Here is a 14,209-nt window from a genome sequence, read left to right as displayed (position 1 = left end):
GAGACTTCCCAACATTCCAGGAAAACCTCGTTGTTTGCCAATATAGAGTAGTCTAGCAACATCATTGGCCGTAGGTGATCTCAAGTACTGCTCAGCAAAAACTTCCACTATAGCTCGACAAAAGCGTTGCATACACTGAATTGCAGTCGATTCTCCTATTTGGATGTATTCATCAGTAGCATCTGCAGGTAAGGCATATGCTAGCATTCTCAATGCAGCAGTTGCTTTTTGATTAGTCGACAGCCCGAGCCGTCCCAAACTATCACTTCGTTGTATGAAATAAACATCGTGATTCTGTATACCATCTACTATCCGAATGAAAAGATTCCGAGACATTCGAAATCGTCTACGGAACATTGCTTCATTATATACTGGATTTTCAGCAAAATAGTCGTTAAACAACTTACGATCAGCAATTTCACGGTCGCGTCGAATGAATATGTGACCCGGAATTGAACCTCCATGTGTGACTTCTTTTTCTTGTTGGATGATGTAGGAAGCAACCAAATTTTGTTCTCGAGATATAGTTGTCAGTATTGCATTGCTTCTGTCTTGGAGATTTTCGAAGAATTGAATATCATCTTCAATATCTGACAATGAATATGAGCTAGACGATATTGCATCAAATTGAAAAGTTGGATTCATTTTTGTGATATGAAGAATGCAAGATTTATGTGTTAGTCGGATAATACAATCCACATTATATAATGGTAGATTTGGAACGGTAGATGGATTTGGAACGGTAGGTGAATTTGGAACGGTAGGTGAAATCGGAAGGGTATGTGTATTGGGAACGGTAGATGAATTTAGAATGGTAGGTGCATTAGAAACGGTAATTGGATTTCGAATGGTAGGTGGATTTGGAACGGTAGATGAATTTAGAATGGTAGATGAATTTGTAACGGTAATTGGATTTGGAAGGGTAGGTGGATTTGGAACGGTAGGTGCATTTGGAACGGTAGGTGAATTTGGAAGGTTATGTGCATTTTGAACGGTAGATGAATTTGGAATGGTTAGGTGCAGTTGGAACGGTAGGTGAATTTGGAATGGTAGGTGAATTCGGAAGGTTAGGTGCATTTGGAACGGTAGGTGAATCGGTAGGTGCATTTGGACCGGTAGATGCATTTGAAATGGTAGGTAGAATTTCTACTATAAATATACTCCTGATTGTTTGAATGAATTATCAAACATTACAAATCATACTCCAAATAATATATTTCTTCAAAGAAAACCAATGGACTCCAGTAGCCGAACATCTAACTACTCTATCGAAGAAGATAAGCTATTTTGTCATGTTTATCTTGACGTCTCGCAAAATCCTATCATCGGTATAAACCAATCCAAAGATCGATTTTGGAGTCGTATTGAAGAAGCTTTCAATGGCAGCAGATCGAATAACATGCAAGAACGCAATAGAAGATCAATGCAATGTCGCATGCAAGTTATCCTCCGTGCTGTTAGAAAATTATGTGGCTGTGTAAGCATAATTGAAAAGCTGAAGCCGAGTGGCGCATCCGAGGAAGATATTGTAAGTCTTTAGTTTTAAAATATTCTAGATACGCTAACTTTATTTTTATACGGGTTGGATATTTTTGTGCAGTTGAACCGAGCAAAAGACTTAATGATGCAAGATAAAAATTTCAGTCGAGGATTCAAATTCGATCATGTGTGGCCTATCATGAAAGATTTGGAGAAATTTTCGGCCAACGACAGTGCACCGATACCACTATCAAAACAACATGTCACAAATTTGGATTCGTCACAATCAGATAATCAAGAACCGGAATCTCCAATGTCAGGTTCTCAAGGAATAAATTCATTTTCAATTAATTTAAGTAGTGATGAAAATGCATGTGGAACTCCATCTCAGCGACCACTTGGAGTGAAAAAATCCAAATTAAAGAAAAAAAGAGAAGAAAATGTATCAGATTTAATTTCTACGATGAAGGAAGGTCATCGCGATCTTATCAATGTACTACAAAAGGGAGCTACCGATATTCAACAAAATTATGATATTAAGCTGTTAATGTTGCAAAATGAACAAAAAAAGCTAGAAATTTGTCAACAACAAATAGCATTGGCTGCATTTCAAGAGGAGAATAAAATTTTGTACATGGATCTGACCACAATTGGTGATCCAGAAATGCGTCAAATGGTTCAAAATGAAAGAGCAAGAATTATGCAGAAAAGAGAGGAAGAACGTCGTCAACGTGAAGGCAACACATTTGGAAAATATTTTGGTGATTTTGGAGGATCTGGATCTGGATCAGGACCTGATTTTCCAGATTATTGATAATTTAGTTTGATTCTCTTTTATTTAATTTAGTTTGATTCTCTTTTATTATCCTTGCACTTAAATTAAATGTATTTGATTTCGTTTTTTTATTTTAATCGTGTGTTTGAATGTTTAAATATTATTCAATAAATTTGTGTATTCGATTATGTTATTTACAGTAATGATTTACATTAACCTTTCAATTTATAGATTAATATGTTAATCAAATAAATTTCAATTATTAATACTAACAAAATATTTTTTTATTTAATATATTAATTAAATGCTTTTAAATCATTTAAAATATATTAAAGAATTCATATATTATTAAATATATTATTTATTAAATTAATCATAATTTAAAAATAATAAAAAAGTAAATAAAATTATTTTTAAAAAAAATACAACACCCTGCGTCAAATTTTGATGCAGGGTGCCTCCTGCGTCAAATTTGAAGCAGGAGATGTGGGGCGCTATTTTGGATTCCAAAATAGCGCCCCGGTTGGAGATGCCCTAAGATCTTAGCCCTTGATGAGCCACGAAGAAGGTAAAGTTTTTAGTAGCAAAAGCCTTTCGGCTTACAAAGTGATACTAGGGCATCCAAGTCGGAATTAGTTTCGACCCATAACGTCCACATATCACATGAACTGGAATTTCTAACTTTGGAAGGATGGAGATTGTCGGCTCGAGATAGAATTTCATACTTCTATTTTGAAAAATTCTTTGGAAATCGGAGAAGGTAAAGCCCTTGCGAAAATTCCTTGAAGGGAAAAAGAAAAAGCTTGAATATGAGGTAGATGGACATATAATACAACTTGTTAAGAGAGAATACCAAAAGAGAGAGAGGTTGATTGCGGCAGAAGCTCTCAAAGATATAGAAGTATCCAAATATCTCAAGAATGCCCTCAAAATTGCATTAAATTCGCATTAGAAGTGGAGAAGGCTTTGACGACCTTTTTGCAGCACAATGTCGATGCGTTTGCTTGGGGAGATGAGGCATTACCGGGAATACCCCCAGATCATGCACTTCACCTTAATGAGGATCCAAGAGTGAAAACAGTAAAATAAAAGAAGAAATACTTTGGTCCAAATAAGAATAAACACATAAATGAAGAGCTGAATAAAATTTTTAACATCAGAATAAATGAAGTGGCTTGAGAATGTCATATTGGTCCCAAATCCAGGAGAAAAATGACGTCTATGCATAGATTTTACCAATTTAAATAAAACATGTCCAAAATATCTTTTTCCATTGTCTCGAATTAACTTATTGATAAATTCAAAAGCAAGATATGAGCTACTTAGTGATAGGTGTCGATTTTATGTGTCATTTTTCGTTATTTTGAATCCGTTGTTGTATGATTTTATCACATCATGTCCATATTTTGTTCATTTATTTCATATTTCGTGTATATGAGTCACTCCTCCCATGAATTGATTGTTTTTATAGGCAAAAGTAACAAAAAAAAAAAAAGAATTCAAGACGGAGTAACAATAGCAGAGGTCGTGCTAGGGCTGTCATTTTGTCGTGCTAGGGCTGTCAAAAATGACAGCCCCAACACAACTTGCAGAAAATTTCTTCTTTGGGCAGAATATGCTTCACTGGGGTGGTAAAAAATGACCGCACTACCGCAACACACAAAAAAACAAGTGCTAGCTAGATAGAGTGGGGTGCGTTAGGGAGGTCAAACATGATCGCGACGCGAATTAGGAAACAAAATTGCACGATCTTTTGGGCAAGGAAATAAGGCTTTAAAGATTCTAATACACATATAAAAGGAGTATACAACCACAAGAGGAAGGGGTCGCACACAATAGATGCCAAAAGAAGAGGGAGGAACACACAAAAGAAGAGCAAGCAAAAAACAAGAAATCAACACCACATTTTCTCTTTTTTCTCTCTTATTTTAGTTATAATTTAGGCTATTTTACCCAAACATCTATGTTTTGATTTCTTTTTGAAGATTGTATTTATTCTTGAGAATACTTGATTAGGTTATTTTATTTTTATTGCATTTTTGGAGCATGATTAACTTTGAAGTGATTTTATATATTATAGTTGATATCGAGCGGAAATTTAATAAAAAGATATGTTAACATAATCCATGTATCTACAACTTGCATAGACATATGAGGTTGGATGTTGATGGTCATAGACAGAAAATCAAAAGATAGAGGATTATAGGGTTCGTTAATGCGATTGCAGTTGTTAAATAACACAATGACACTTGTTATTGCATTTTTAATTATATCAATATAGTTTGACAGGGTATATTGATAGAATAGGGAATTCCGTCAAAAGCATGGATTAAAAATTGAAATACAATCATTAAAAAAGATTCATGGGTAGGTGAACTGAGATCCTAACAATTGTTTGCTTATTATTTTATTTCAAGTATTAATATTTTATTCGTGTTATCTTTCTATTTCTATATTAATTTAGTTTATTAATTGATTTACTTATCGTTCAATTTAATTAAAGAATTATGATTGAGGTAAATTTGTCATATATCAATCTCAGTGAGAATAATATTCGTACTTGTTAAACTATATTAAAACTTGACCCATGCACTAGCGGTAATATCGAGCAAATTGGAGAAATTTAATTGTTCTGATTTATTGTGTTAGAAAAGCTCGATCAAGTTTTTGGCGCCGCTGCTGAGCATTGAATTTGACAAATTTTACTGCTCATTATTTTCTTTAGTTAATTTTTTTCCTATTTATTGTACTTCATTCCTGAATAATCTACCGTTTTCTACTATATATTTGTAGGAATTTTTATTTTGAAATACTTTGAAATGTTTCATCAACAAGTATTAACAAATTTTTCCCAACAAAACGAAGAGTCGTTCTACTCAACATAAGAGAGATTCAATAATTTAGCAAACACCTCTCGGTATCAAAATTGTTATAAATATTGTAACGTTTTTACCCAAGCCACTACTAAACAGACTAATAAGCATGCAAAATTTAAACTTTATAACAAAAATTAAATAGCAAAAATCAACTAATTTAATCATCTTACAACCCAAATGAAAACAGAACAAAAACCGCAGTCTTAATCGTTAATACAACCAAATCGAAAACATAATTTTGAACGAGAAAATGATAAACCAAATAAAACCTCCACTGGATCACCACCGAAAACCTGACTGCTTTAGCCACTGTCGTGGTCGTTCGAACCGTCCAACCTAAGACCTGCCCCATGAAATGGGGTGCCCAAGATGAAAACAAGGACGTGAGCGACAATCGTCCAATACGAGAATGTATGAGTATACAAACTGATTTGCATGTGAAATGCAAAATGCTCGGATATCAAGGATCAAGTCAAGAATCTCATGCTCAGTTTGGAGTCGCCTTAGTGTGTAGTCTATGAGCTTCCCTGGGTATGTTTTGGCTCTCACACTCATCATCAAGACTTGGATCTATAATGTCCAGGGTCATTAGAGCCCGCAGGTCCTGTCGGACACTGTAACTCTTGATGCCCAATCGTCTACAATATAGAACAGGGCTGAGCGGCCCCAACAAACGAGGTATATCTCAAAGATATCAGGCTCAACATGATATGTAATACATAATATGCTAAAGCAATAAAATATGTATCATGCAATAGATAAATATGCAGCATATAAGTGTGTATAATACGCTTGGATATTTCAGTCAGTACATCACGTACCTCACTAAAACAATTTGACAGAATGATTACTCGTCTGAATTTAGACAATACCAACATAATGAAATCACTATCAAACCAGATCTTGAATCACCAAACATGCTCCAAAATTCTTCATAATGATCCTTAAATCACTATTTAAGGCTTTAGGATTATACATGCGTCCGTCGTCAGCCCGCTGATGATATTCCGATCTGCTTCCCTGTTCACCGACACCTTCTCGAGTTGACACTAGCTCCAAAACTTCCCGACACCAAACTGCCATACACTCTCTGAAAGAAACGGATTAGGAAAAAAATGAAATCAACTTCTATTTATAGGCTGCATCCGGACTAGTTCAAAAAATCCGAATCAATCTTATCTGTCACTTATTAGAATCTCATTCGTCTAGTTTGATTTCTCGAGATAATGTAATCTGAAGTAGATTGGGTTGTCCATTTTAAATTCGGTGGATCCCAACAGGTTGATCTCTAATGATCAATTCTTTAATAATGCTTAATTAAAAACCTTTTAATCATCTCTTAATTAGTACTTCATTCAACATAAGGATTCGGCTCATTACAAATATTTTCTTAACCAAATTTTCTTTAACGGTTTGGATGCAGTGACAAGAATATGGATAATCAACGAGGCTTTGAAAAATAGTAGTCCAATATTTAGCCTAGATGATAACGAGACTTTACACTTGTTCAATTATATGGCGGATTCTTACTACCATCAGTATTGAGATCCTTCAATGCAGAGTTGGAGCCACCAATAGCCTCAGAAATTAATTGCTCGAATTTTACACACTGACCGTTCAAATATAAAAAATATGAGGGAGATAGTTCTAAATTGATCATGGCTAGAATGGAAGATATGGTGAACAAGTAGGTGACATTTATTGAAGACGCTGAAAAGCGAAAAAAAATCTCAATGTATCTTAGATGAGCAAACTAATCAAAATTTTCTATATTAAGACAACCAAGATTGGGAGAGTGATGTGCATCATTGTGAAGATTTAGAGGCAGTTGATCTCTTACCATTCATTGAGCCTCATTTGAAAGAAAGTTTTAGTATCATATGAAGATGAGGCATCAATGAGGTTGGGGTAAGAAGATGTTTAAGATAATATTGATTTTAGCTCATTGATAGTATTGAAATACACACATCCACGAGATCCTTTTCCTCTTCCAACACTAATTTCAAAAAAGAAGTTTATGCGAGAGGCAACACCAATGTTCTCTTCCCATGTTACCATTCTATATGGAATTCTGTTGAGGTGACAGGCTTACAGTGTGTACATCAAACTAGACTTGAGGGTTGCATTCAACCAATAACTATACGTGGTGTCACATGACACTTAATTTGGGCGTCAGCCGGTCTTTGATGAATGATTCTGAGAGTCAATCCGACGACTAAAAATCAGGCGCTACTTGGGCGGAAACCCAAATATTTTACATCATTTTTATTTTTCTTAGTTCTCGCATTGAGTTCTTGTTTCTTGATCGTATTTAATCTATTAAATTTTCATGCAAGGTGTACATAATGGAAGAAGTGGAAGATTGGTGGCCTTAGAAATTCTTTGCAACAGAACATGATTAATGTCCATCCTCAGTCCTAAAGCCCACTTCTTTATAATCAATCAAGGGAGCCCTTTCGTTCTTTAAGTTTCTGTTTTTATTTTGTTTTACATTTTGTTAAGTTATTTGCGTCTTTCTTTGTTTCATTGGGGGGAATGCAATTATTTTCTTTTATTTATATGTTATTTCAGTGTGAAAAAAATATCATGCATTGTTTTATGTTTGGTCATGTAAAAATTAGTTCAGAATGATTGGATTGTGACCTTTGTTCGATGATGAATATTAATTCACTAATTCTTATTGATCTTGGTTACTCCATTAGTTTAGGACATCCTTCTTTTGAAACATGAAATTTTTGGTTGAATGTTGAATCCGAAAAAGCACATATGTTGTTACTAGTTAATTGTGTGAGTGGTGATGAAGTTCATATGAATTGTTTGCGAACTAAGAAGCATTAGATGTTTGTGGAACTTTAATACACACAATTCTAAACAAATCTTACATACCAGCAATATGAATATGATTTAGACAATTTTTTTTTGAACTTGTGAGCTATTCCGAGCCTACCAAGAAAACACGTAATCTCTTGTAACCCTGTTGAGCTTAAAGGAAAATCGAGTTGGTTAAATCCCTATTTGAATCATCATCCCATACAACTGAGCTACATAATACTCATACCCGAGAACATATGTGAATCCAAAGTGCAATAGTGAAAATAGTTTCTTGCAAAAAAAAAAAAAAATACTTTAAAAAGAGAATGTAAGGTGAGGAAGAGCCTGAAAAAAAGAAGGAAATTTGATTCTAAATAATTCAAAGCTAAAAAAGGGGGCATGTATGGAGTAGAAATATATAAGATGAAAAACCTGATTGTGCACTACTCAATGTGATTATTGTACTTCCTTCCTCGTGAACATCCTATATTTTCTTTGGTAGCAAACGGCTAAGCTACGATATATACCTAGAAACTCCTAGTGATTTGTGTTCGTTGGTTAGTACGTAGTGGAGAAGAGGTTGTATGAGAGGTATGCATACACCAACATGTCAATTGAGTTGTCTTGCAATTGTGTGAATGAAGAAGTATACTTGAAATGCATGCTATTAGAAACAACATAATACACACACATTCATGTTCAATTCAAAATTGTAATGTGTAAATTTCTATGGCTGTGCGGCGAATTGTGTTGTGCTTTGATTTTTGGGAAGTATGTCACAAAATTTGTTGAGGCATGAATATGAGCCACGAAATCTCCACTGAACTATTTTTTATTTTGTCTGTAGTTATGTATTGTAACTTATTTTGCTCGATGACGAGAACAAGGTTAGTATGAGGAGGTTAATATGTGTCGATTTTACTTGTCATTTCGCTTTATTTTGAGTATGTTGTTTGCATGTTTTTATCGCGCCTTGTCAGTATTTTGTTAATTTATTTTATAGTTTGTTTATATGGGTTACTCCTCAATTGAACTGGTTAATAGACAAAAGTGGCAAAAAGGCGAACTCAAGATGGAGTAACAAAACCGGGCAACAGAAGTCGTGCTAGGACCGTAAAAAATGACTGCCCCAGTACAACCAGAAGAAAATTTCTTATGTTGGCATAATAGGCTATGCTAAGGTGGTAAAAAATGACCGCCCTAGCTCAACACACGAGAAAGCAAGTGCTGGACAGAGTGAGGCGCTCTAGGGCGGTAAAAAATGATCACCTTAGCGCGACACAAAGAAGGAAACAAATATGTGGTATCTTTTGGGCGAGGAAAGAAGGCTTTGAAGGATTCTAATACACATGTAAAAGTAAGAAGACCTAATAGGCGAAAGGGAGACACCATACGTAGCCACTAGAAGAAGGAGACGCACACGAGAAACATCGCAGGAAGAGGGAGGAATGCCCAAGGGAAGAGCAAGAGAAGAACAAGAACTCAACACCTTGTTTTCTCCTTTTCTCTTTTATTTTAGTTAAGATTTAGGGGATCTTACCCCCAAATATCTATGTTTTGATTTCACTTATTGTTCAAGTTAACTAAAAAATTGTGCATGAGATAAATTTGTCGTTTATCAAATCTATGTGGAAACGATACTCGTATTTGTTACCCTATATAAAAACTTGATCTGTACACTTGCGGTAATATCGAGCAAACTTGAGAAATTTAATTGTTCTAAATTATTGTGTTAGAAAAGCTCCATCACTTAGTTTTCTTGATGTCTACCAAAGGTACAATAAGATAGCTTTAGCTCCTGATGATCATGAGAAAGCAAGTTTCATCACTAATAGAGAAATCTTTGCTATGAAGTAATGCCCTTGGCGATAAAAAATGTTTGGAGCTACATATCAACGATTGGTGAACAAAAATCGAGAACTTGATGGGACGAAATGTGGAAGTATACATAGATGACATTCTCGTTAAGAGCATTCAAGCAATCCGACATGTGGAGTACCTTACAGAATGTTTCAAAATATTGAGAAGTATTGAATGAAACCGAACCCATAAAAAAAAGTTGAAAACATCTTACGTATATGATTTCGCAAATAAAAATAAAATCAAACCTTGAAAATATTAAATCATTTTTGGGCATTGTCCCAGCGAAGCGTGTACCGATCATCCATTAAAACAAATGTTCTCTGGTCCGGAAACATATGATCAGATGGTTAAGTGGAACGAATATAAAATTGAATTTCAACCGTAGTCACGTCAACAGATCCAAAAATTAATGTCGGCGATTGCAAAAACATCCACCAAAAAGAGTCATAAACCACAATAAAATCACCATTGCCAGCTGCGAAGTGAAGATGCAGTGCCACCCGCGGCCACCTTCAAGCAGCTCGACTTCCATCTCCGATCGATCCCATGGCTTGGATTGACGAAAACTTCCCACTGTCGCCTAGAAAGAACAACGACCTTTCCCTTCAAACTGGACATCGGAGCTAACATCAGCAGCCTTCTCCATTTCTTAGAGCGAGCGGCCACGGTCCCTCTTTGCGTACACAACCAACGAGCAATCAACTGGAGCGAGCGAGCGGACACGGGCAGCATCGCATCACCTGAAACAAACAACCACCATCATCCTTTTCCTACAAAATCGCACGCCTCCTCAAACTCCCTCAGCCTCTTGCACCGTCGCCTTCATCATCGGCCGCCAAAAAACCGGCGGTGATTAAAAATTCAAAGGAGTGAGATCATAAACAAGAGAGGAGGGATAAACATGCTTTAAAATACGTGAAAAAATTAAATAAATAACTAAAAAAGGGGTTGAAAAGGACATCAAATTTGGACATGACCAAGGTTCAAGCCACCGGTTAATCGGTTCTGAACCATTGGTTCGACGGTTCAAAATATATCGACCAAAATTTTCTTTGGCTGTTTCGGTTACGGTTCATGCACCGTCGATTACGATTACGATTACGATTAATCAACGGTTACGGTTTGACCATGTTATTTTATTTTAAAAAAAGTAACTTATAAATTTTAAAATATGATTAAAAAACACTGCTAAAAGTTTTAAAAAATATATTTGAATGTTTTTGCTAACGCATAAAATTATATAAATAATAGGAAATTAATAGAATTTTGAACCATCTAAACTAGTAAATCCAACTGCTTGTTTACATGTAGATTAAATTTAATATAAATTATAAGTTTATATGTGGTAAATTTATGTATGAAATATGATACTAAGAAATTTTTTTAAGTTAATATTTGAATAATAATTTTATTATGTTTTGTTTTCTTTAAAAAAATACTATTATGGAGGAGTGAGAATTTGGAAAAGAGAATTTCTGATAAAGTTTATTTATAATCAATAAATCTCTATAATATTATATATAGTATGGAATAATATAGATGTGCATAATGTATTTATTAACACAAATAAATTAAAACACCTTATATTTTCATCATGGTATAACTAAGTCTAGTTGTTGAGTGTTGTTTACTTAATTGAGAGGTTTATAGTTTGAATCTGAACCAATACATCTACATTTTAGAAATTTTTTTTTAAAAAAAGAGAAAACTTTGAAACATCGGTTAATCGACGGCTCACGGTTTCCAGTTTAACAAATCGTGACCAGCCCGTCATTAATATCATTGCGTTGTTTTTTTTTATTTAAGCATCAAAGTGTCTACGTCGAATAAGCCAGCATCTCTGACATGTGTTGGGAATGCTTTTGATGACCAACGAAGTTTGCTTTTATCGGTCTTTACGATCTCCTAAATTCCGAACAATTATATCTTTTGGCTGCGTGACCTTTCTAGAATGAGAGCATAATATATTGTTGTTGTATTAAATTTTATGAAGGGAGGTAGATGAAGAAGACTTAAGATTAGACTCGTGCTATTATTTCTTGGTAATTAAATTAAATTTTTTCCACTTTTTATCTTTTCTAGAGGGAGGGTGTTCTTTTGGTATTTCTTACTGGTACTTGCTCCTCTGTTGACTCTTCTACAGCAGGCATAAGGATATCCCAAATGGTATGATCCTATTCCCCCTTGAATTTATTCTTTTTCTTCTTATATGAAGCTTCTTATAGGGGATAAATGTACAAATTATCCAAGAGATTTGATTAACTTTGTCATTGTTTCTTTCATGAAGATTGTTTGATTGGTCAGTGTATCTCACATTTTCTGATTACAGTTTTATGTTTTCTGGAAGGAGTTCTTAGTTGCAACTTCAGTTTTTGACAAGTTCATGGCCGCAACTTTTGACCACATGCCTCTTCTTTAATTTTATTTGTTGAACTGCTCTTGTCTGAATTGTAGAAGCCAAAATTGGACTGATCTGGATCAGGGAAGAAGCGAAAGCATTCAGCCATAGAAGAAGTCAATGACAGAAGTGATTCTTCACATATTACTGATGATGACAGCCAAAATTCTCATGAGATTCGGGCCATTTAGTGAGACGGATATCCAACTCGACCCGATTCATGATAAATGTTACATTTTATATTGAAAGTGTTACATTTTTATTTTAGTGTAGATCGGGTTGACTCGCCTCACGGAAATAGATTTGCGACATCGTCTATTTGCATTTTTTTATTTTACTGAAACATTTATTTTTATATTTATATAAGATAACATTTCTAATTTTATGGCATATTTTTTAGTTTTAGGGAACCTAGTGTATGAGATACTTTTGATTTATCAAAAAAACATATTATTACGTAAAAGTTATTATTCTATGCTCTTCAACTTCAATAATAGCATGTTTGTACGACTTTTCACCCTTAACGGTAATAATATTGTATAGATAACTTAAAATTTTTTTTTCATCGAAATAAATCAATAAATTTGATTAAAATTTTCAATCCAAAAAAACAAAGTACTTGTGGTGAAAAAGTAAAAATTTACGGTAAAAAGTAAAAATCTCAAACTCTCAAAATTATCATACTACACACTTTATAATATTTTTCTTTCAAATCAATTGTGATTTTCTTCACAAATGAGAGATCTATTTATAGAAAATTTTTACAAATAATCCAAAAATAAATTACATCATTATCTTCATCTTCACACATAAATTTCAATATTCAACACCTAATTTTACCTAATTTTCAACATTCAAATATTCAACATTCAATATTCAAATATTCAATATTAAAATATTAATTTTCAACACTCCCCCTTGTGATGATGATCATAATCATTGTCTTCATTACGTGTTTTTATACTGCCTCGTTAAAAACCTTACTAGTAAAAACCCATTGGGATAAAAATCATAGTAAGGGAAAAAGAGTGCAGTCACGTAAACTCCCTCTCATGTTGACACGAACAATTCTTCACAGATTTCGTAGATTGCGCATCCCAATATTATATATGTGCTTTCTGAATATTGTCGTAGGAAGTGCCTTTGTGAAGAGATCTGATGAGTTTTTACTTGATTGAATGTGACGAACATCAATATATTTATTCTTCTCAAGCTCCTTGGTGAATGCGAAGAACTTTGGAGGAATATGTTTAGTTCTGTCGCTTTTTATGTATCCTTTTTTCATTTGAGCAACACATGCAGCATTATCTTCATATAGTATCACAGGCTTCTCGTCGAATGATAATCCGCATGAGATTTGGATATGTTGGGTCATTGATTTTAACCACACACATTCACGGCTTGCTTCATGTAGTGCGATAATCTCGGCATGATTTGATGAAGTTGTTACGAGCGTTTGTTTCTGTGAACGCCAAGAAATTGCAGTGCCTCCACGAGTAAATACATATCCAGTTTGGGAACGTGCCTTGTGTGGATCAGATAAGTATCCAGCATCGGCATAACCAATTATACTTGGATTAGCATCTTTTGAATACAAAAGTCCCAAGTCTGTCGTTCCTCGTAGATAACGGAATATATGTTTAATTCCGTTCCAGTGTCTCTTTGTTGGATATGTGCTAAATCTTGCCAATAAATTTACGGCAAAAGATATATCAGGCCTTGTACAATTTGTAAGATACATAAGGGCACCAATAGCACTTAAATATGGTACTTCTGGACCAAGAATATCTTCATCATCTTCACATGGATGGAATAGATCCTTTTCTATGTTTAATGATCTAACAACCATTGGAGTACTTAAAGGATTTGATTTATCCATATTAAAACGTTTAAGGATCTTTTCTGTATAATTTGTTTGATGAACAAATATTCCACATTCTTTTTGTTCTATTTGTAAACCCAAACAATACTTGGTTTTTCCAAGATTCTTCATTTCAAATTCTTCCT

At 34.3% G+C, this 14,209-nt stretch overlaps 1 long non-coding RNA gene across 1 annotated transcript; it reads left to right on the top strand.

Moving 5' to 3' along the window:
• Nucleotides 1-6,933: 6,933 nt before the first annotated feature.
• On the top strand, nt 6,934-9,620 carry LOC140958238 (uncharacterized). The gene is made up of 3 exons (XR_012171758.1): nt 6,934-7,038; nt 7,467-8,828; nt 8,986-9,620. It is a non-coding gene; the product is annotated as an uncharacterized lncRNA (long non-coding RNA).
• Nucleotides 9,621-14,209: the final 4,589 nt, after the last annotated feature.

This window comes from Primulina huaijiensis, chromosome 15 (assembly GCF_012295235.1).
Source record: "Primulina huaijiensis isolate GDHJ02 chromosome 15, ASM1229523v2, whole genome shotgun sequence".
Taxonomy (NCBI): Eukaryota; Viridiplantae; Streptophyta; class Magnoliopsida; order Lamiales; family Gesneriaceae; genus Primulina; species Primulina huaijiensis.
This window is presented reverse-complemented; position numbering and strand designations above follow the sequence as displayed.